Raw genomic sequence first — 23,558 nt, forward strand, 5'->3', positions numbered from 1 at the left:
TTGAATAAGTTTGTGTGCGTTTCTGTGTTTGTGTGTGTTTCTGTGTTTGTGTGGGCGTTGTTTTGTCTGGGCTCGTGTGTGTGTATGCACGTGTGTGTGTGTCTGTTTGGTTGTTTATGTTTGGGTGGGTGTGTGTGTGTTTTTTTTGTGTGTGTCTGCATGTGATTGTGTTTGTTTGTTTGTGTGTGTGTGCACATTTGTTTGTGTGTGTGCCCATATGTGTGTGCACGTGTGCGCATCTGTTTGTGTGTAAGCGTTTGTGTGTGTATGCATGTGTGTTTGTGTGTGCTTGTGTTTTTGTGTGTCCATGTGTGTTTGTGCATGTGTGTTTGTGTGTGTGTACGCACGTGTTTGTTTGTGCGGGTGGGTGTGTGGGCATGTGTGTGCACATTTGTTTGTGTTTCTGTGTGTGCTCGTGTTTGTGCGTGCCTTGATGTGTGTGTTTGTGTGTGTGTGCACCTCTCTTACACTGCTTAACAAATGGGCTTCAATGAGTGTTAAACGTGAGCAAAATGCACTTTACATTGAAAAATGTATATATATTATTTTCATTATTACTTTTCAAATGTTTTTATAAAATAAGAATAGGTTTAATTTAGTATTTTAATCTTACTATCTTAAATCTGAACCTTGAATCTATGATGATATGATTTCATGTAAACACATCACTGTGTTGCTCATTCTGTTGGATGATTTGTATGATAAAGGTGAGCGTGTTTGTGAGATGTAAATGAAGCTCAGATGTAAAGGTTTATTGTGAAGTGATATCACACCGCAGGTTTGACGACGTTGACGAGTATCGACAGATTTTGTGGTGTAAGTTGTCGATAAGAAGAGTTTTGTGAGATCTTTATGGCGTGAAGTCCATTATCTGTCAGTGAGCTCAGTCACGTGGGCTTGTGTTTGTGGTTTTAGTGATAAAACAAGATGAGTGAGTGACAAACAAATGTGTGACTTTCTCACGACACACCTTCTGTCCCCCTTTATAATGACCCGCAAACATATACAGCATTTCCTGCTCTTCACATAACACACAAACACATCTCACAGTGACCACAAAAGAGTATCTGGACACTTTGGTCATATTCGGGTTTTCAACATCATATAGTTTCATCTTCAAACAGGTTGATTTGAAAGAAAGACTCACTATACTTTACATTGTAAACATGCGTCAAGACGATTGGTTAAGGAATAGTTTCTCCCCCAAGATGAGAGTTGTTCCATCATTTATTCATCCTCAAGTCATTCTGAACCTCTGTGAGTTTCTTCTTCTGCAGAACACATGACAAAGATATTTTGAAGAATGTCGATAACGTTCTCGAACATGATTTCATGTGTCATTTGTTATACTATGGTTAAAGACTTGTAGAAACGTCCACTGTAAACTATTGTAATTCTTTGTGACTTGTGTACACAGTTGATTGACAGTAAAGGGATTTGATTTGATTTGAAACAACACCGAACCCCATCCATCATACGTCAAAAAATGCAATGAATGCTTCCATCCATAAATCGGCGCTCTGTGGATCTGGGGTTTCTTAACTCGTCAAAACACACATCACTCAGAGACACTCGAAGTTAAAAAGTCTTTATTGACACATGGCTTGTTAGCCGCAATGCATCGTTGTGTGTGTGATGTGATTTTAGATAAGGCCAGGTGTGAATAAAGGCTTTTTAATTTTCATAACACTTTCGAGTGTTTTGGAGTGATTTTTCTGAACCTCATTGACTTCCATTGTATGAACACAAAACCACATTTAACAAAATGTCTCCTTTTGCGTCCCACTGAAGAAAGACTCGCACACGGGTTAACAAGCACATGAGAGAGAATAACGGACAACTTAAAAATAAAAAGGGTCAATTTGATGAGAAATGTTTGATTTGATATTGAGATTTTTAATAATATTGAGTTTCGATTGCAAACGAGACAAATTTAATTCTCATTGAAACCAGATTTCCCCATCTGTGTGTGTATTTCTTGTGTGTGTGTGAGTGTGTGTACATGTGTGTACTTGTTCATCTATCTTTATGCGGACCAGTTTAAGTTTTAGACCAGCAGAGTGAGGATTAAGAGAGTAAAGTGAGGACATTTTGGCCGGTCCTCACTTTCCGAGACCCCTTTAAACGGCTGTTTGAGGGTCAAGACCTGGTTTTAGGGTTTAGGTTATAATCAGGTTTAGGGTGAGGGTTAGGGTCAGGTACTCACTTCTTATGGTTAGGTTAAGGGGCTAGAGATTGGATTGCGTCAATGTATGTCCTCATAAAGATAGCTGTGCAAACATGTGTGTGTTTGTGTGTCTGTTTGTTTGTGCGCGTACGTGCATGTGTTTGAGAGTGTGCGTGTGTTAGTCTTTGTATGTGTACGCACGTGTGTATGTTTGTTTGTTTGTTTTTGGGTGTGTATGCGCATGTGTTTGTTTGTGCGCTTGTGTTTGGGTAAGCACACGTGTGTTTGTGTGTGCGCAGGTGTGTTTTTGTGTGTGTGTGTGTGAGTGTATGTTTGTTTTTTTGTGTGTGTTTGTGTGCGTTTTTTTTGTGCGGGTGTGCGCTCGTGTTTGTTGTTTGTGTACACGCATGTGTTTGTGTCCATTTCTGTTTGTGTGCGTTTGTTTGTGTGAGTGTGTGTGCGTGTGTACGCGCGTGTTTGTGAGTTTGACACATTGTCGACATCTCTTCTCAAACTCTAATGACGGAGACGTTCGTCATATTTTGTCTCTTCTTCTCAGGAGAGATATGAGATTCAAACAAAAGTTTTCATTTGTTCTGTATTTAATCTCACCGATGTCTTGGAGAAATAAGTGTAGTGTTACTGAGATCACGTCTGTGCTCTTCTTTCTAATGGCCGTGAATGGCTGAGAACATGTGTGAGTGTGTAAAATGTTTTGTGAGAAAATTCAGCAGATGAAATGTCTGAGAGTTGTAGGCAGTTTGTGAAGGATGATGACATATAGCATGATAAGATCGTCTCAGAAAAGCCCACGAGGTTTCTTTATAATGTTCTGCCATCTCATGAGCTGTTCAGTATTCACACCATCTGCATGTGTGTCTTCTGGATTTTCAGCAAGCTCTTTGTGGGTGTGGGAATGGCTCTGTTGTGATGTACTCAACATACTCACAGTTTCACTTTGCGACATCATCAGACCCATGCGGAACATTTGACAGACTCTCTGTCGCTATCATCACAGTCGATCCAGGTCTTCACATTCCTCCTTCAGAAATCACACTGACGGTCTTAGACAGATGAAGCTGAAGATAACCGATGCTCTTCTTCTCCAAACACTCACTCTTACTCTACATGTGTATTTCAACATAAAGAAATAAAGCTAATGGGTCAACAAGTTATTATTAATATGACTGTGAATTGAATTATAAACCCAACTCTCCACACACAGAAGTCATTTACTGTAGATCAATGTGCTCGCCGGTTGTGGGTTTGATGCTCACAAATCCTGATAAAAGAAATGGCCTGCAAAGACCGTTTCATCACACATGCCGGACCTGCAGTCAACTTCCGGTTTGTGTCTCATAATTGAACTATTTATTACTGTGTAATTATTGTATTAAATATACGATTTGTTGAATGGGCGCTGTAGTTCGGTCGCATTTAAAGTATGGTACAGTGACATCTAGTGGTTGAGCTTGGTTGAGCGGTCTAAATTCTAAATATTGGAGAGACAAGTTTAGCCAAATAACACTTATTCTCAGTTTCTTTTGATTGTTATCAGAAATGATCTACAGGCACTCGATTGTTTGTGAATGTGTTTCAGAAGTTAAGGTAGGGTCACAAATGTCTGCATGCGCAGTAAAGTTTGTATGTTTTTTTGTATGTTTTTAAGATGAAACCGTGTGGTCGGGAACCTATGGCCTGTGAGCCACACGTGGCTCTTCAAAAGCTTACCCTTCACCATCTTTTGATTGTTAAAACATCATGCAATACATGAATATTTCAGGTTGTCCTGGCCAACACACGCATGCAGTGCTATGGGCAACAACGTTTTTTATGGTAACCTTTTGCGCTGTGTTTAACTCGTCGTCTGTTTGAATGATCTATTCTGATTGGCTGGAAGGTGTGCTTTAAATCCCTTTAAGACATGAGTAGCTCCAATCAGTTTGATAACACTTGAAATGTACTGAGAAAATAACCATCATTTTCACCTGTTTTATCTTAAATTACACTGTAAACATCAGCTTTATCTTGTCAGATGACCATGGTATGATTTGGTTCGGGTGGTTCTTGGCCTCCGCGTCGTGCATTTGTCACAGGTCGGGATGGGTCAAGCCGGACTACGCCCACCCCTGAACCAGGACCACCTCGAGGAGCGTATCAGAGGGAGAAATCGGAGACAGAATAAAATTTCAACAAGTTTTATTTAGAAGTAAAAGCAATTTGAAAATCCTAGTCTAAAATCTTCTTCCTTCTTGCCCTCAGGAATCGAAGGTGAACAGTACAACAACCAGGGTCTCTCCCGCTCTCTTCCTCAGTGCGGGCCCTGTAGTGAATGGGGCGGTGGACAGGTAAATTGTCAGGTAGGTCTTTCCCAGGTGGAGATGCAGTAAACAGGCGAACGGCCCGGTAAGTCTCTCTGATAAGTAAATATTTCCAACCTCCCTTCCTTCACAGGTACGAGATCCGGAGCAGATGGCCGTCAGTCAGGTACGTATACAGCAGATTCACACTCTGATGATGGGGTGGCGAGGGAATCTTTACAGGGTAAGCGAATAATTTCAACCTCCCTCTCTCCACAGGCACAGAAACTGGAACAGAGGAATACTCCAGACAAAGTGTACCAACCCCGTTCGTAACAGAAGGACAGCCACTTCTCTCAGCACAGGTGACTATAAGGATACAGTAGACTCGAAGTCAACCGGTTGCACAGGGCTCCTACTAAAACAGACAGAAGGGATACTTCAAGTAAGCATACGGTTCACATGAGTTGGAAGGGGACGAACACTTCTCACGATACAGATGAATTGCGGGAATTCCCTAGACTCAAGTCGACAGGCTGAGCAAGACCTCTTCTGGCCTAGATGAAGTGGATATTCCAGACAGAACGGACCGGCTTTACGTTCACAGCAGAGGGACAGTCACTTCTCCCCACACAGGTGGGCTCCCAGGTTGCAGCAGGCTCAAAGTCGATGGGCTGAACGGGACCTCTACTGGAGCAGACAGAAAGGGTGCTTCACACAAGGTATACAGTTCATGTGCATAGAAGGGAGTGAGCACTTCTCACAATACGGCTGCGTTGCAGGAATACAGCAGACTCAACGTCAGCGGGATGAATGGGACTTCTACGGAGACAGACCACGAACAATTCAACAAGGCATCTCGTCTCTTATTCACTCAAACAGAGGGGTTAATTCAGAGTCCAGATGATAATTCCTCAACATCCACTCAGTTAGAACAGAGCAATGACACAGAACTCTCACTATTGACAGTAGACCAGCGTAGCACAGGGAGAGTGCACAGCAAAGGGAATGTATTTTCCACACACACAGCAATTCCACTTCTAGCATATAAGGTGGGGGAAACGTCAATCTTAGGCACTGCAATCTCACTTCACGACGTGCAATTTAAAGCCCGCACTCACCCTTGGGTCTCTGTCCGAGGGGGCCGCGTTCATCAATGCTGCAAAGGGTATTTCGGGATGTTTTTCTTCACAAACACAGGCAGAGTTCACATCACCATTTATGATGGAGAAAGAGACAGGAGGTCGGCAATGAATCAGTACAATCCACTCGGTGACATTTATGATCGTGATCCACACACTCCAAACCACATCCAATTCAGTGTCGAATACATGCAATTACGAGACTCAGTTCTCGACTACCTAGCTCCTCTCCAATGCAAACAGGATATTTCACTTTCCCTCTGTTGCCCTCGAGTCCCTCATCAAGTCCACACTCTCCTCTTCATTCACCCGCACTCCAATAACTGCAACCACTCGATAAAACGACTTCTCACGGGAGAGAACCACCCCGACAGTCTCTTTCTCTTGCTTTCTATACTCTCTCAAGTGCTGACAGGACCTCACTCAAACCCCCAAGGTAAATTCCCCACACCTGTTTCCAATCGGTCATTTGGGGTTGTCATGGCAACAGACGCACACACAGGCCTGGGACCGGTGTTACACTCAAAGTGTCCCAGCGGAAACACGGCTTCAACGGGAATAAGTTCCATATACCATTTGTCACACCGTGACATACCCCCCCGCCAAACCGTTCTAGTCCCGAGAACGGTCTCCAGACACCCAGTCTCCATACCTAGCTGGAGGCTGACCTCGATTCTCTCGCTGGGACCGACGAGGTGGGGAAACAGGTGCTTCAGGTCGTGGTCCTAGGCCTAGGCCTCTGGGAATCACCGCCCATCCTACCAGCAGGGGCATCTCGGACGTCTCGACCGGTGGATTCTCTACAACACATTTTGGATAGTTTGGACAAGGGCGAATCAAATTACGGTGTAACACCCGTTCGGGGCCTGCCTTTCCTTCTGGTCGCAATGCATATACAGGTTGGTCTGGGTGTGGCTGTCGCTGGACGACAAACGGCTGAGCCTCCCACCGGTCACTCAACTTTCCCTTCCCTTGTCGGCGATTGTCCCGCACCAGCACCCTCTCCCCTGGCAGTAGCGGTGCCTCTCGAGCCGTCCGGTCATACAACCTCTTATTCTTTAACGCTGCTCGATTAATCTGGTCAGAGACTCGTTCGTACGCCGACTGGAGGCGTTGGTGGTGTCCCTGCACCCAATCTGTCAAGCTACCTCCCTCTTCTCCTGCAGTGGTTCCCAGAAGCATATCCATTGGAAGTCTCACATGTCTGCCGAACATCAGGTAAGTAGGAGCGTAACCGGTGGTACTGTGCACACTGTTATTGTAAGCCTGCACCATCGCCGGGAGCCTGTCGACCCAATGGCCTTGCTGTTCCTTCTCCAAGGTTCCTAATAAACTCAATAGGGTCTGATTAAACCTTTCACACCCCCCGTTCCCTTGGGGGTGGTAGGGAGTCGTGTGGGTCTTCTTGCATCCGTACAATTGGCACAGCTCATGGATCACCCTAGACTCAAAATTGGTTCCTTGGTCTGAGTGGAAGATTTCCGGGCATCCGAATGGTTGGATCACATACCTCCAGAGGGCGTAGGCAGTAGTGACGGCGGTTTGGTCCACAGTTGGGATGGCCCAAGCGTACTTGGTAAACAAGTCGGTTACCACGAGGATGTTCTGGATCCGATCCATTGGCCGTCCCAAAGTCAGATAATCCATGGCCACCATATGCAGCGGTGCCTTGGCCTGAATCGGGACCAGCGGTGCCCGTGCCTCCTTCTTGGTCTTAAACAACGTGCAGCGGGGGCACCTCTGAAGGTAAGTCCTCGTGGTACCTTCCATCCCAGGCCAGTAGAAATGTCGTCTCACCAGTGCCAATGTCCTCTCTTGCCCTTGGTGTCCCATCCTGGAGTGATATGCCTCCAGTAACGCCTGACAACGCCCTTCAGGGACCACGATCTGACAGACCTCTTCGCCCCGACCTGGGTCCTGAATGGCCCTACACAGCACACCTTCCTTCAAATAGAGTCTCTCCTTCTGTCCCAGCAGGCCCCGTACAATCCGAGTCTGGGCCCGGCGAGCCGCACCCTCAGGCCAGGCCTTCTGTTCTAGCCACGTTCGAACCAACGCTACATCTCCATCTTCGCCCTGCCACAACCTCCATCGCTGCGGGTCCCACCCCCAACAAGGGGGGGGTTCCTCCGGCATTTGCCCCGGTGCCTCTACTACTCCCACCATCAATCCCTCGTCGAATCCCGCTTCTGGTACCGGTCCCTGACCTGCCGATCCTTCACCGGGTAGCCTAGATAGTACATCGGCATTAGTATGTTCTCTTCCTGGCCGGTACTGGATCTGATAGTCAAAATTGGCCAGTTGTGCCGCCCAGCGTTGTTCCACCGCCCCCAGTTTAGCAGTCTGCAAATGTACCAATGGATTATTGTCCGTAACGACCCGTACCTTGGCTCCCCATAAATAATCCTTGAATTTTTCACACAACGCCCATTTCACTGCCAGCAACTCAAGCTTGAAAGAACTGTAGTTAGCGTCATTCTTCTCCGTTGGATGTAGACTTCGGCTTGCATAAGCAATTACCTTTTCCTCTCCCTGCTGCTTCTGTGCCAAAACGGCCCCCAAGCCCAGATGGCTAGCGTCGGTGTACAAAGTGAAGGGTTGTGTGAAGTCGGCATAGGCTAGAATCGGGGCCTGTAGTAGTTCCTGCTTGAGCTTCTGGAAGGCGGCTTCACAAGCTGGATCCCATTGGATCGAAGGGGACCCTCGCCCCCGCACTCTTCCCGTACCTCCCAGCAACTGGTTGATCGGTTTAGCAATTTTAGAGAAATCCTTAATGAATCGTCTATAGTAGCCCACGAAGCCCAGGAACGAACGGACCTGGCGCACCGTCTTGGGCGCAGCCCATTCCTGTACTGCCACCACCTTCTCCGGATCAACTGAAATCCCTGCCGCGCTCACCACATGCCCCAGGAATCTGACTTCCTTTCGGAAAAGCTGGCACTTGTCTGGCTGGAGCTTCAACCCATATCGCTCTAAAGAGCGGAAGACTTGCTCTAGGTGCTCAAGATGGGACTTGAAATCTGGAGAGTAGACGATAACGTCGTCTAAGTAGACAAGGGTGGTATCCATCAGTTGGTTGCCTAGACAACGCTGCATCAGCCGTTGGAATGTGGCGGGGGCGTTGCAAAGGCCGAACGGCATCCGGTCCCATTCATATAGGCCGAAGGGGGTAGTGAACGCTGTCTTCTCCCTGTCATGCTCATCCATCTGCACCTGCCAATAACCGCTGGCCAAGTCAAGAGTGGAATACCAGGTGGCTTGTGTGAGGCTCGTAAGAGAGTCTTCAACTCGAGGCAACGGGAAAGCATCTCTTTTGGTTACTTGATTCAGCCTTCGGTAATCCACACAAAACCTCCAGGAACCTGTTTTCTTTCGAACCAGCACTATCGGGGCGGCCCAAGGGCTACTGCTCTCTCTAATAATCCCCCTGTCGAGCATCCCTCGTAAAAGGGTGCGGACCTCTGAGTATAAGGTCGGGGGCACGGGTCGATAACGCTCTCGGCTGGGTGCAGCGTCCCCAGTTGGGATTTGATGTCTTACCACATCTGTGCGACCGTAGTCCTCGTCATGAGTGGAAAACAAGTGTTGCCACTTCCTCAAGAACTCTTGGAGTTGTCCCAATTGCTCTTCACCTAGTCCTTCACCCCGTAAAGACTCCCCCGTCAGGTGGGCAGGCATTCCTCTTCCTGTCTCTCCCGCCTCCGGACCAGCTCGTGCCAGGGCCACCTCGACCACTGTCGGGCTCACTCGATTGAAATTAACTTCACCCTGTTCACGAACCTGCTGGGGTCTCACTGAGGTCACTCGGGCCAACCGTTGGTGATGATACAAATGCACAGGAAAGGGGTTCATGTTCCTGACCCGCACTGAGACCCGGCCCCCCCGAACAGTCGCCAATCCTCGAGCGACTTCCACCTTGGGACCATCTTCGTGAGGTTCCACCATGACCCATTCTTCCGGACTATAAAGTCGAGGGGGCAACCTGGCCCAGACCACAGCCTCACTCTGAGCTGGAATGGATAAGGCGTAACGGCAGGCCACTCTTCCCGTGCTTTCCCTATCCCCCTGTCGTTCGGCAAGACATACCCGGCGGCAGTCAGCCCTGATGCGGTCCCACTCCTGGCCGGCCGATGTTGTAACTGCCCGAGCCGGTCTACTCCGAAACAAATCCTCCCAACAGTCTGCAATGACGTTCATCCCAATCAGGGCACGATGAGACCCCAGGCATGTGTCTCGTACGACCACCACTCCTTTCTGAGACACTACCACCCCGTGAATCTTCAGATCGGTCACAAGATATCCTACGTACGGGATGTCGAGGCCATTTGCCCCACGTAGCGTCAACCAGGGGGCTTCCGCAGGTGGTCGACTTTCGGTGCCAAACAACTCATGGGCCAAGCTTTCGGTGAATAGGGTCACTTGGGAGCCTGTATCCAAAAGGCACTGCACTTCCTGGTCATTAACCTGAACCACCACCACCGGGCAACAGCCCACCAAGCGGCTCCTAAAAGATGTAGGTAGGAAGGGGTCTGATGAGGGGGTCCCGACCACTTGACCCACAGTGGCCGGAAACTCTAAAAACCCCCTTGCGATGCACGTCGAGCAGGACACTGACGAAAGTAATGCCCCGGCTCTCCACAGCCGTTACAGATGGGACGCCCGTGTTCATCCCACTGGAATCGAGAGCCCGAAGGTCGGGATGGACGGCGGTCGGGGGGACGATTCCCATCAGAGTAAGTCCGCTCCCGCGGTAAAGAGGACAACTGGGGGCGTTCTCGACGGAGCTCCTCCATAAAAGATTTGGACAGGTCAGACATTTGTTCCCGCACATCTCTCTTCAGTTCTTCCCGTAGGGCCTGCTTCCAGTCGGGTGCCACAGTAGTCGAAGGGGTGCCCCCAACGTTCGTGGCTAGACAGCTGGGGGGATCTACATTCTCCGCATGATCATGCTCAAGGGCCAGCGCTTCTCGTCGAAGCTCTTCAAAAGTCAGATTCGGTGTTCGTCGAAATTGCACCCGCAGACTCTGGCGCACAGGACCCTCCCGTAACCCCAGTAAAAACTGATCTCGGAGCAGAGCCTCTTCGCCCCCCAGGCCATGATCCTGTCTCCCCGTAAGTCTAGAAAACTGCTCCCGCAGCTGTAGGGTAAATGCCCGAACAGATTGGCGAGGGCCTTGCCGAGAATTAAAGAATTTCGTTCTCAGAACAGCTACCGGGGTGGCGTCTCCATATTGTCCCGTGAGGAAGTCAAAAATGGCCTGGACAGTTGCTCGGGTTGCTTCCGGAGCCGCCTGAACTTCTCTTCTCGCTTCTCCATCCAAGGAGTTTAGAACAAACTGGACCTTCTGTGGGGCGCTCAAACCTTGAAGCCCTGCCAGGTACTCTACCTGGGTCTTCCACATCGAACTCATCTCAGATCCCGGGCCTCCATACTTCGGAGCCCACGGAGCCCCCATGAAGATCGGCATGACCGGTTGCCGCACCCCGGGCTCTCCCTCTTCTGCCATCTCACCTCTGGTCGCTCAACTCGAGGCAGACCCTGCCGACTACGCCAAAAGTCTGTCACAGGTCGGGATGGGTCAAGCCGGACTACGCCCACCCCTGAACCAGGACCACCTCGAGGAGCGTATCAGAGGGAGAAATCGGAGACAGAATAAAATTTCAACAAGTTTTATTTAGAAGTAAAAGCAATTTGAAAATCCTAGTCTAAAATCTTCTTCCTTCTTGCCCTCAGGAATCGAAGGTGAACAGTACAACAACCAGGGTCTCTCCCGCTCTCTTCCTCAGTGCGGGCCCTGTAGTGAATGCGGCGGTGGACAGGTAAATTGTCAGGTAGGTCTTTCCCAGGTGGAGATGCAGTAAACAGGCGAACGGCCCGGTAAGTCTCTCTGGTAAGTAAATATTTCCAACCTCCCTTCCTTCACAGGTACGAGATCCGGAGCAGATGGCCGTCAGTCAGGTACGTATACAGCAGATTCACACTCTGATGATGGGGTGGCGAGGGAATCTTTACAGGGTAAGCGAATAATTTCAACCTCCCTCTCTCCACAGGCACAGAAACTGGAACAGAGGAATACTCCAGACAAAGTGTACCAACCCCGTTCGTAACAGAAGGACAGCCACTTCTCTCAGCACAGGTGACTATAAGGATACAGTAGACTCGAAGTCAACCGGTTGCACAGGGCTCCTACTAAAACAGACAGAAGGGATACTTCAAGTAAGCATACGGTTCACATGAGTTGGAAGGGGACGAACACTTCTCACGATACAGATGAATTGCGGGAATTCCCTAGACTCAAGTCGACAGGCTGAGCAAGACCTCTTCTGGCCTAGATGAAGTGGATATTCCAGACAGAACGGACCGGCTTTACGTTCACAGCAGAGGGACAGTCACTTCTCCCCACACAGGTGGGCTCCCAGGTTGCAGCAGGCTCAAAGTCGATGGGCTGAACGGGACCTCTACTGGAGCAGACAGAAAGGGTGCTTCACACAAGGTATACAGTTCATGTGCATAGAAGGGAGTGAGCACTTCTCACAATACGGCTGCGTTGCAGGAATACAGCAGACTCAACGTCAGCGGGATGAATGGGACTTCTACGGAGACAGACCACGAACAATTCAACAAGGCATCTCGTCTCTTATTCACTCAAACAGAGGGGTTAATTCAGAGTCCAGATGATAATTCCTCAACATCCACTCAGTTAGAACAGAGCAATGACACAGAACTCTCACTATTGACAGTAGACCAGCGTAGCACAGGGAGAGTGCACAGCAAAGGGAATGTATTTTCCACACACACAGCAATTCCACTTCTAGCATATAAGGTGGGGGAAACGTCAATCTTAGGCACTGCAATCTCACTTCACGACGTGCAATTTAAAGCCCGCACTCACCCTTGGGTCTCTGTCCGAGGGGGCCGCGTTCATCAATGCTGCAAAGGGTATTTCGGGATGTTTTTCTTCACAAACACAGGCAGAGTTCACATCACCATTTATGATGGAGAAAGAGACAGGAGGTCGGCAATGAATCAGTACAATCCACTCGGTGACATTTATGATCGTGATCCACACACTCCAAACCACATCCAATTCAGTGTCGAATACATGCAATTACGAGACTCAGTTCTCGACTACCTAGCTCCTCTCCAATGCAAACAGGATATTTCACTTTCCCTCTGTTGCCCTCGAGTCCCTCATCAAGTCCACACTCTCCTCTTCATTCACCCGCACTCCAATAACTGCAACCACTCGATAAAACGACTTCTCACGGGAGAGAACCACCCCGACAGTCTCTTTCTCTTGCTTTCTATACTCTCTCAAGTGCTGACAGGACCTCACTCAAACCCCCAAGGTAAATTCCCCACACCTGTTTCCAATCGGTCATTTGGGGTTGTCATGGCAACAGACGCACACACAGGCCTGGGACCGGTGTTACACTCAAAGTGTCCCAGCGGAAACACGGCTTCAACGGGAATAAGTTCCATATACCATTTGTCACACCGTGACATACCCCCCCGCCAAACCGTTCTAGTCCCGAGAACGGTCTCCAGACACCCAGTCTCCATACCTAGCTGGAGGCTGACCTCGATTCTCTCGCTGGGACCGACGAGGTGGGGAAACAGGTGCTTCAGGTCGTGGTCCTAGGCCTAGGCCTCTGGGAATCACCGCCCATCCTACCAGCAGGGGCATCTCGGACGTCTCGACCGGTGGATTCTCTACAACACATTTTGGATAGTTTGGACAAGGGCGAATCAAATTACGGTGTAACACCCGTTCGGGGCCTGCCTTTCCTTCTGGTCGCAATGCATATACAGGTTGGTCTGGGTGTGGCTGTCGCTGGACGACAAACGGCTGAGCCTCCCACCGGTCACTCAACTTTCCCTTCCCTTGTCGGCGATTGTCCCGCACCAGCACCCTCTCCCCTGGCAGTAGCGGTGCCTCTCGAGCCGTCCGGTCATACAACCTCTTATTCTTTAACGCTGCTCGATTAATCTGGTCAGAGACTCGTTCGTACGCCGACTGGAGGCGTTGGTGGTGTCCCTGCACCCAATCTGTCAAGCTACCTCCCTCTTCTCCTGCAGTGGTTCCCAGAAGCATATCCATTGGAAGTCTCACATGTCTGCCGAACATCAGGTAAGTAGGAGCGTAACCGGTGGTACTGTGCACACTGTTATTGTAAGCCTGCACCATCGCCGGGAGCCTGTCGACCCAATGGCCTTGCTGTTCCTTCTCCAAGGTTCCTAATAAACTCAATAGGGTCTGATTAAACCTTTCACACCCCCCGTTCCCTTGGGGGTGGTAGGGAGTCGTGTGGGTCTTCTTGCATCCGTACAGTTGGCACAGCTCATGGATCACCCTAGACTCAAAATTGGTTCCTTGGTCTGAGTGGAAGATTTCCGGGCATCCGAATGGTTGGATCACATACCTCCAGAGGGCGTAGGCAGTAGTGACGGCGGTTTGGTCCACAGTTGGGATGGCCCAAGCGTACTTGGTAAACAAGTCGGTTACCACGAGGATGTTCTGGATCCGATCCATTGGCCGTCCCAAAGTCAGATAATCCATGGCCACCATATGCAGCGGTGCCTTGGCCTGAATCGGGACCAGCGGTGCCCGTGCCTCCTTCTTGGTCTTAAACAACGTGCAGCGGGGGCACCTCTGAAGGTAAGTCCTCGTGGTACCTTCCATCCCAGGCCAGTAGAAATGTCGTCTCACCAGTGCCAATGTCCTCTCTTGCCCTTGGTGTCCCATCCTGGAGTGATATGCCTCCAGTAACGCCTGACAACGCCCTTCAGGGACCACGATCTGACAGACCTCTTCGCCCCGACCTGGGTCCTGAATGGCCCTACACAGCACACCTTCCTTCAAATAGAGTCTCTCCTTCTGTCCCAGCAGGCCCCGTACAATCCGAGTCTGGGCCCGGCGAGCCGCACCCTCAGGCCAGGCCTTCTGTTCTAGCCACGTTCGAACCAACGCTACATCTCCATCTTCGCCCTGCCACAACCTCCATCGCTGCGGGTCCCACCCCCAACAAGGGGGGGGTTCCTCCGGCATTTGCCCCGGTGCCTCTACTACTCCCACCATCAATCCCTCGTCGAATCCCGCTTCTGGTACCGGTCCCTGACCTGCCGATCCTTCACCGGGTAGCCTAGATAGTACATCGGCATTAGTATGTTCTCTTCCTGGCCGGTACTGGATCTGATAGTCAAAATTGGCCAGTTGTGCCGCCCAGCGTTGTTCCACCGCCCCCAGTTTAGCAGTCTGCAAATGTACCAATGGATTATTGTCCGTAACGACCCGTACCTTGGCTCCCCATAAATAATCCTTGAATTTTTCACACAACGCCCATTTCACTGCCAGCAACTCAAGCTTGAAAGAACTGTAGTTAGCGTCATTCTTCTCCGTTGGATGTAGACTTCGGCTTGCATAAGCAATTACCTTTTCCTCTCCCTGCTGCTTCTGTGCCAAAACGGCCCCCAAGCCCAGATGGCTAGCGTCGGTGTACAAAGTGAAGGGTTGTGTGAAGTCGGCATAGGCTAGAATCGGGGCCTGTAGTAGTTCCTGCTTGAGCTTCTGGAAGGCGGCTTCACAAGCTGGATCCCATTGGATCGAAGGGGACCCTCGCCCCCGCACTCTTCCCGTACCTCCCAGCAACTGGTTGATCGGTTTAGCAATTTTAGAGAAATCCTTAATGAATCGTCTATAGTAGCCCACGAAGCCCAGGAACGAACGGACCTGGCGCACCGTCTTGGGCGCAGCCCATTCCTGTACTGCCACCACCTTCTCCGGATCAACTGAAATCCCTGCCGCGCTCACCACATGCCCCAGGAATCTGACTTCCTTTCGGAAAAGCTGGCACTTGTCTGGCTGGAGCTTCAACCCATATCGCTCTAAAGAGCGGAAGACTTGCTCTAGGTGCTCAAGATGGGACTTGAAATCTGGAGAGTAGACGATAACGTCGTCTAAGTAGACAAGGGTGGTATCCATCAGTTGGTTGCCTAGACAACGCTGCATCAGCCGTTGGAATGTGGCGGGGGCGTTGCAAAGGCCGAACGGCATCCGGTCCCATTCATATAGGCCGAAGGGGGTAGTGAACGCTGTCTTCTCCCTGTCATGCTCATCCATCTGCACCTGCCAATAACCGCTGGCCAAGTCAAGAGTGGAATACCAGGTGGCTTGTGTGAGGCTCGTAAGAGAGTCTTCAACTCGAGGCAACGGGAAAGCATCTCTTTTGGTTACTTGATTCAGCCTTCGGTAATCCACACAAAACCTCCAGGAACCTGTTTTCTTTCGAACCAGCACTATCGGGGCGGCCCAAGGGCTACTGCTCTCTCTAATAATCCCCCTGTCGAGCATCCCTCGTAAAAGGGTGCGGACCTCTGAGTATAAGGTCGGGGGCACGGGTCGATAACGCTCTCGGCTGGGTGCAGCGTCCCCAGTTGGGATTTGATGTCTTACCACATCTGTGCGACCGTAGTCCTCGTCATGAGTGGAAAACAAGTGTTGCCACTTCCTCAAGAACTCTTGGAGTTGTCCCAATTGCTCTTCACCTAGTCCTTCACCCCGTAAAGACTCCCCCGTCAGGTGGGCAGGCATTCCTCTTCCTGTCTCTCCCGCCTCCGGACCAGCTCGTGCCAGGGCCACCTCGACCACTGTCGGGCTCACTCGATTGAAATTAACTTCACCCTGTTCACGAACCTGCTGGGGTCTCACTGAGGTCACTCGGGCCAACCGTTGGTGATGATACAAATGCACAGGAAAGGGGTTCATGTTCCTGACCCGCACTGAGACCCGGCCCCCCCGAACAGTCGCCAATCCTCGAGCGACTTCCACCTTGGGACCATCTTCGTGAGGTTCCACCATGACCCATTCTTCCGGACTATAAAGTCGAGGGGGCAACCTGGCCCAGACCACAGCCTCACTCTGAGCTGGAATGGATAAGGCGTAACGGCAGGCCACTCTTCCCGTGCTTTCCCTATCCCCCTGTCGTTCGGCAAGACATACCCGGCGGCAGTCAGCCCTGATGCGGTCCCACTCCTGGCCGGCCGATGTTGTAACTGCCCGAGCCGGTCTACTCCGAAACAAATCCTCCCAACAGTCTGCAATGACGTTCATCCCAATCAGGGCACGATGAGACCCCAGGCATGTGTCTCGTACGACCACCACTCCTTTCTGAGACACTACCACCCCGTGAATCTTCAGATCGGTCACAAGATATCCTACGTACGGGATGTCGAGGCCATTTGCCCCACGTAGCGTCAACCAGGGGGCTTCCGCAGGTGGTCGACTTTCGGTGCCAAACAACTCATGGGCCAAGCTTTCGGTGAATAGGGTCACTTGGGAGCCTGTATCCAAAAGGCACTGCACTTCCTGGTCATTAACCTGAACCACCACCACCGGGCAACAGCCCACCAAGCGGCTCCTAAAAGATGTAGGTAGGAAGGGGTCTGATGAGGGGGTCCCGACCACTTGACCCACAGTGGCCGGAAACTCTAAAAACCCCCTTGCGATGCACGTCGAGCAGGACACTGACGAAAGTAATGCCCCGGCTCTCCACAGCCGTTACAGATGGGACGCCCGTGTTCATCCCACTGGAATCGAGAGCCCGAAGGTCGGGATGGACGGCGGTCGGGGGGACGATTCCCATCAGAGTAAGTCCGCTCCCGCGGTAAAGAGGACAACTGGGGGCGTTCTCGACGGAGCTCCTCCATAAAAGATTTGGACAGGTCAGACATTTGTTCCCGCACATCTCTCTTCAGTTCTTCCCGTAGGGCCTGCTTCCAGTCGGGTGCCACAGTAGTCGAAGGGGTGCCCCCAACGTTCGTGGCTAGACAGCTGGGGGGATCTACATTCTCCGCATGATCATGCTCAAGGGCCAGCGCTTCTCGTCGAAGCTCTTCAAAAGTCAGATTCGGTGTTCGTCGAAATTGCACCCGCAGACTCTGGCGCACAGGACCCTCCCGTAACCCCAGTAAAAACTGATCTCGGAGCAGAGCCTCTTCGCCCCCCAGGCCATGATCCTGTCTCCCCGTAAGTCTAGAAAACTGCTCCCGCAGCTGTAGGGTAAATGCCCGAACAGATTGGCGAGGGCCTTGCCGAGAATTAAAGAATTTCGTTCTCAGAACAGCTACCGGGGTGGCGTCTCCATATTGTCCCGTGAGGAAGTCAAAAATGGCCTGGACAGTTGCTCGGGTTGCTTCCGGAGCCGCCTGAACTTCTCTTCTCGCTTCTCCATCCAAGGAGTTTAGAACAAACTGGACCTTCTGTGGGGCGCTCAAACCTTGAAGCCCTGCCAGGTACTCTACCTGGGTCTTCCACATCGACAACTCATCTCAGATCCCGGGCCTCCATACTTCGGAGCCCACGGAGCCCCCATGAAGATCGGCATGACCGGTTGCCGCACCCCGGGCTCTCCCTCTTCTGCCATCTCACCTCTGGTCGCTCAACTCGAGGCAGACCCTGCCGACTACGCCAAAAGTCTGTCACAGGTCGGGATGGGTCAAGCCGGACTACGCCCACCCCTGAACCAGGACCACCTCGAGGAGCGTATCAGAGGGAGAAATCGGAGACAGAATAAAATTTCAACAAGTTTTATTTAGAAGTAAAAGCAATTTGAAAATCCTAGTCTAAAATCTTCTTCCTTCTTGCCCTCAGGAATCGAAGGTGAACAGTACAACAACCAGGGTCTCTCCCGCTCTCTTCCTCAGTGCGGGCCCTGTAGTGAATGGGGCGGTGGACAGGTAAATTGTCAGGTAGGTCTTTCCCAGGTGGAGATGCAGTAAACAGGCGAACGGCCCGGTAAGTCTCTCTGATAAGTAAATATTTCCAACCTCCCTTCCTTCACAGGTACGAGATCCGGAGCAGATGGCCGTCAGTCAGGTACGTATACAGCAGATTCACACTCTGATGATGGGGTGGCGAGGGAATCTTTACAGGGTAAGCGAATAATTTCAACCTCCCTCTCTCCACAGGCACAGAAACTGGAACAGAGGAATACTCCAGACAAAGTGTACCAACCCCGTTCGTAACAGAAGGACAGCCACTTCTCTCAGCACAGGTGACTATAAGGATACAGTAGACTCGAAGTCAACCGGTTGCACAGGGCTCCTACTAAAACAGACAGAAGGGATACTTCAAGTAAGCATACGGTTCACATGAGTTGGAAGGGGACGAACACTTCTCACGATACAGATGAATTGCGGGAATTCCCTAGACTCAAGTCGACAGGCTGAGCAAGACCTCTTCTGGCCTAGATGAAGTGGATATTCCAGACAGAACGGACCGGCTTTACGTTCACAGCAGAGGGACAGTCACTTCTCCCCACACAGGTGGGCTCCCAGGTTGCAGCAGGCTCAAAGTCGATGGGCTGAACGGGACCTCTACTGGAGCAGACAGAAAGGGTGCTTCACACAAGGTATACAGTTCATGTGCATAGAAGGGAGTGAGCACTTCTCACAATACGGCTGCGTTGCAGGAATACAGCAGACTCAACGTCAGCGGGATGAATGGGACTTCTACGGAGACAGACCACGAACAATTCAACAAGGCATCTCGTCTCTTATTCACTCAAACAGAGGGGTTAATTCAGAGTCCAGATGATAATTCCTCAACATCCACTCAGTTAGAACAGAGCAATGACACAGAACTCTCACTATTGACAGTAGACCAGCGTAGCACAGGGAGAGTGCACAGCAAAGGGAATGTATTTTCCACACACACAGCAATTCCACTTCTAGCATATAAGGTGGGGGAAACGTCAATCTTAGGCACTGCAATCTCACTTCACGACGTGCAATTTAAAGCCCGCACTCACCCTTGGGTCTCTGTCCGAGGGGGCCGCGTTCATCAATGCTGCAAAGGGTATTTCGGGATGTTTTTCTTCACAAACACAGGCAGAGTTCACATCACCATTTATGATGGAGAAAGAGACAGGAGGTCGGCAATGAATCAGTACAATCCACTCGGTGACATTTATGATCGTGATCCACACACTCCAAACCACATCCAATTCAGTGTCGAATACATGCAATTACGAGACTCAGTTCTCGACTACCTAGCTCCTCTCCAATGCAAACAGGATATTTCACTTTCCCTCTGTTGCCCTCGAGTCCCTCATCAAGTCCACACTCTCCTCTTCATTCACCCGCACTCCAATAACTGCAACCACTCGATAAAACGACTTCTCACGGGAGAGAACCACCCCGACAGTCTCTTTCTCTTGCTTTTTATACTCTCTCAAGTGCTGACAGGACCTCACTCAAACCCCCAAGGTAAATTCCCCACACCTGTTTCCAATCGGTCATTTGGGGTTGTCATGGCAACAGACGCACACACAGGCCTGGGACCGGTGTTACACTCAAAGTGTCCCAGCGGAAACACGGCTTCAACGGGAATAAGTTCCATATACCATTTGTCACACCGTGACACATTAAAGGAGTCATTTAGCGCGAATATGTGTTTTCTGGGGGGCACGGTGGCTTAGTGGTTAGCACGTTCGCCTCACACCTCCAGGGTTGGGGGTTCGATTCCCGCTTCCGACTTGTGTGTGTGGAGTTTGCATGTTCTCCCCGTGCCTCGGGGGTTTCCGGTACTCCGGTTTCCACCCCTGGTCCAAAGACATGCATGGTAGGTTGATTGGCATCTCTGGAAAAATTGTCCGTAGGGTGTGAGTGCGTGAGTGAATGAGTGAGTGTGTGTGCCCTGTGATGGGTTGGCACTCCATCCAGGGTGTATCCTGCCTTGATGCCCGATGACTCCTGAGATAGGCGCAGGCTCCCCGTGACCCGAGGTAGTTCGGATAAGCGGTAGAAAATGGATGGATGGATGTGTTTTCTGTGTCTTCAGTTTGTTATAAGTTGCCCATGCATGTATTAGACATGTAAAATTGCAAAAATAAAAGTGTGAGAACAAAAGAGTCATTCTATCTAAAAGCGAATGCTCATCTAGACCTGCCTGAAACGCCTCTTGTAACCACACCCCCACAAATCTACGTCAGTTGGTGGTCTGATTTTACCTACCTGCCAGTACAATTGAAGAGGAACCTGATGTTCCAAATATGGTAAGAGGCGTTACATTTCCGTCATCACTACGCACTGGTTAACTGGCTGTAATAAAGGTTCAATAAAAGGAAGGATGAAGGCGGGAACCGGCAACATTCGTTTAAAGTATTAATAAAATAAACAAACAAATAAACGGAAGTAGCCACGAGCCGTGAGATATGCGGGACCGGTGTGCGCTAAGCTGATTCCATCTTTCACTCAGGCCACCGGCCCCGCCTCACGGCTCTCGTCACGCCTTCCTCACCACACTGGCCAATCATAGCACACCTAGCTTTCAGGTGATGAGCCTTGTACGAGAGGCGGGGCACAGAGGAGATGCAAACAAGCACAGTATGTGGAAATACAGTGTTTTTAACTTTAAAACCCTTTAACGCACGGCTAGCTGTGGATTATCACATATTTGTGTGCAGTTCTTCTCGCATATGAAGTCCATGCATACGGCTGTCAGGCTTGACTGAGGGGCTGTTCTGCCGGTATATAAGTGCCTTGACCACGTACGAACCGAACAACAAAGCAGTTAGCAAGACGCTAGTTCTGTTAGCTTTCATGAGGTGTTGCGCAGACCGGTCGGCGTGTGACATCACAGTGTCGCGAGAGCAGAGCTCAGTGTGTTCTCGAAACGTTCTCACGGTACTGTGATGTCAGACTTCCGCCGATCCGTCTGCAGCATTTCAAGAGGTCGAACATACCTGATGCAAAGGTAGAAGACACATATGCAGTATTTTGTGAGTATTAGTACTACAGAAACATACACTTTTAAAAGTTGTTATATGTAAGATATATTGAAGGATAATCGAATGGAGGCCTAGTGTAAACCTCAAGTTGTTTATAAGTCATGGAAATCTTTTTTTGGAGCCTCATGTATGGGTTTCACTGGTTTTGAGTTGTCTGTGGACATGTCAACTTATCGAAGGAAAAGAACAATTGATCCCTGCAGGGACCACAAGTGAATCTGTGGACACGAGATATTAGTGTTCAAGTCATTGAAATATATATGAAGACTTTGGTTCCAAAATGAGAAAAAAAGTTTTTTATTGTGCATTCCAATTACCATCAATCAAACTGCATTTGGTTTGTTTTGATTTAAACCACAATAATAAATACATTTTTAACATTTTTAAAACTGAATTATCTCATTTTGGAACCAAACTCAAATTCATATACTGTATAATAGTAGTTTCTGCAATGGCTGTTTTGGAAAAAAGGAATTAACCAAAGCTAGAAAAATGGCTCTTTGGTTAAAAAGGTTCCCGACTCCTGGTCTATAGACTGTGTGCTGTAAGTCACTTTTGATAAAAGCGTCTGCCAAATTGTTCAAATGTGAATGTTTTCTTATTTGCAACGATTTTCTCGCGAGCGTCACGTGAACTTTAGAGAGACATTGACATGGATCTGCTCACATGCACTTCTGCAGTATCATAACGCTGCACTATTAATAGCAGAGAGGAATGAATCTGGAGGGCGTGAAGCTCTGTAAACTCTCACACTCCACCCTGTAGAGAAGAACCAGAGGTGTGAAACCACACGTCCATGAAGGAGATGATGGGCGCACACACGCACACACTGATGTATCTGAGAAAAGAAGGTACACGCACACTTTAATCTTTGAAATTGTGTCAACGTGCTTGTTACAAATAATTGATTTGTGTGCATCAGGTGTGTGTCTGTTCGGGTTCAGGTTAATTGAGGTCATTAAAGAAAAATTTACCCAAAAATGAAAAATCTATCATTTATTCATCCTCGTGTTTGATGTGGAAAATTGTTAATAAACTTGCAGCCTTTTCTATGAATGAATTTGTCCCTCAACGTGATGTAAATGTAAGAAAAACACCTGTGAAGTGAAGTATAGAGGTACTGACTCTGGTCGTTCAGGTTTTTCTGTCCGAGCTGCTTTTAGCTGGAACAGCCTAGCAATAAATATAAGACAAAGTCCTGCTTTTGCACGGTTTAGCTGAACTTAAAGCTGTGGTTAAAAATGAGACAAGTATGTGAGCATTGAATATTGTTTATTGTGTTTGTGCTGTGGCTTTGATGACTATGTTTCTTACATATGTTTATATACCGGATGTATTAGCTTTATACAGTAACGTCCAATTACATTGTATTTGGTTGTCTGGTTATGTTCTGTGTTTTTGTTTACTTAATAGAAGTCAATGGGTATCGCCATAGTTCGGTTACCGGCTATCTTGAAATGTCCCAACAGAATTTTCTCTTATAATATGACACATGGTTAGGTTAACACGCAAGAAAGAAAAATCAGAATTATTTACCTGGGACATCATTGACATTATGATAATGGAAACTTTTGCTCGTCTCGACAAAGTGTCAAACTTAGCTCAGATTTGTGTGCAACCAAAAGTTAATATAATTGAAGATCTCAATTTCAACTCAAACATTTCTCATCACATTTACTCAAATCCAGATTATTTGACCTCAACAATCTACATTCATTCACACCTCCACACTCTTCATGTGTGTAAACAATTACACTCTTGGTTCATTCTCTTTTATTTCTGCTGAGAAAAACATCTGAGTGTGAAAATCTGAAAATGTTTAGCTCTTAAAGTGATGTCATGAACAAAAGATAAAGATGATTCGTCATTTGATTTCAGCAGTTGTTGTTGTTACTGTATCTGAAATAATCTGATGATGTGTGGGTTCGCTGTAAATCCCCATCACATGAGAACTAAAGGTGTTACTTTATGAATTCAGGGGGGTTTCCTGCACACTATCAAACATTTATTCTCATATTATCATCTCTACAGATACTAACAGCATTTTTCTGTATGTGAAAACTTCAATTTGAGGCGGTTTATGAGATTGAATAGAATGTGTTGTAAGCTAAATTGAGGGTAAATATCACTGCATGTTAAGGGATTGTTCACCAAAAAATA

The 23,558-nt window shown here is 49.0% G+C and overlaps 1 protein-coding gene across 1 annotated transcript in view; it reads left to right on the top strand.

The window, feature by feature from the left end:
- The window catches only part of LOC130425913 (zinc finger protein 91-like), a 235,520-nt gene that overhangs the window by 25,947 nt on the left and 186,015 nt on the right, over positions 1 to 23,558 (top strand). The window lies entirely within an intron of this gene.

The sequence above is a fragment of the Triplophysa dalaica genome, chromosome 7 (assembly GCF_015846415.1).
Source record: "Triplophysa dalaica isolate WHDGS20190420 chromosome 7, ASM1584641v1, whole genome shotgun sequence".
Classification (NCBI taxonomy): Eukaryota; Metazoa; Chordata; class Actinopteri; order Cypriniformes; family Nemacheilidae; genus Triplophysa; species Triplophysa dalaica.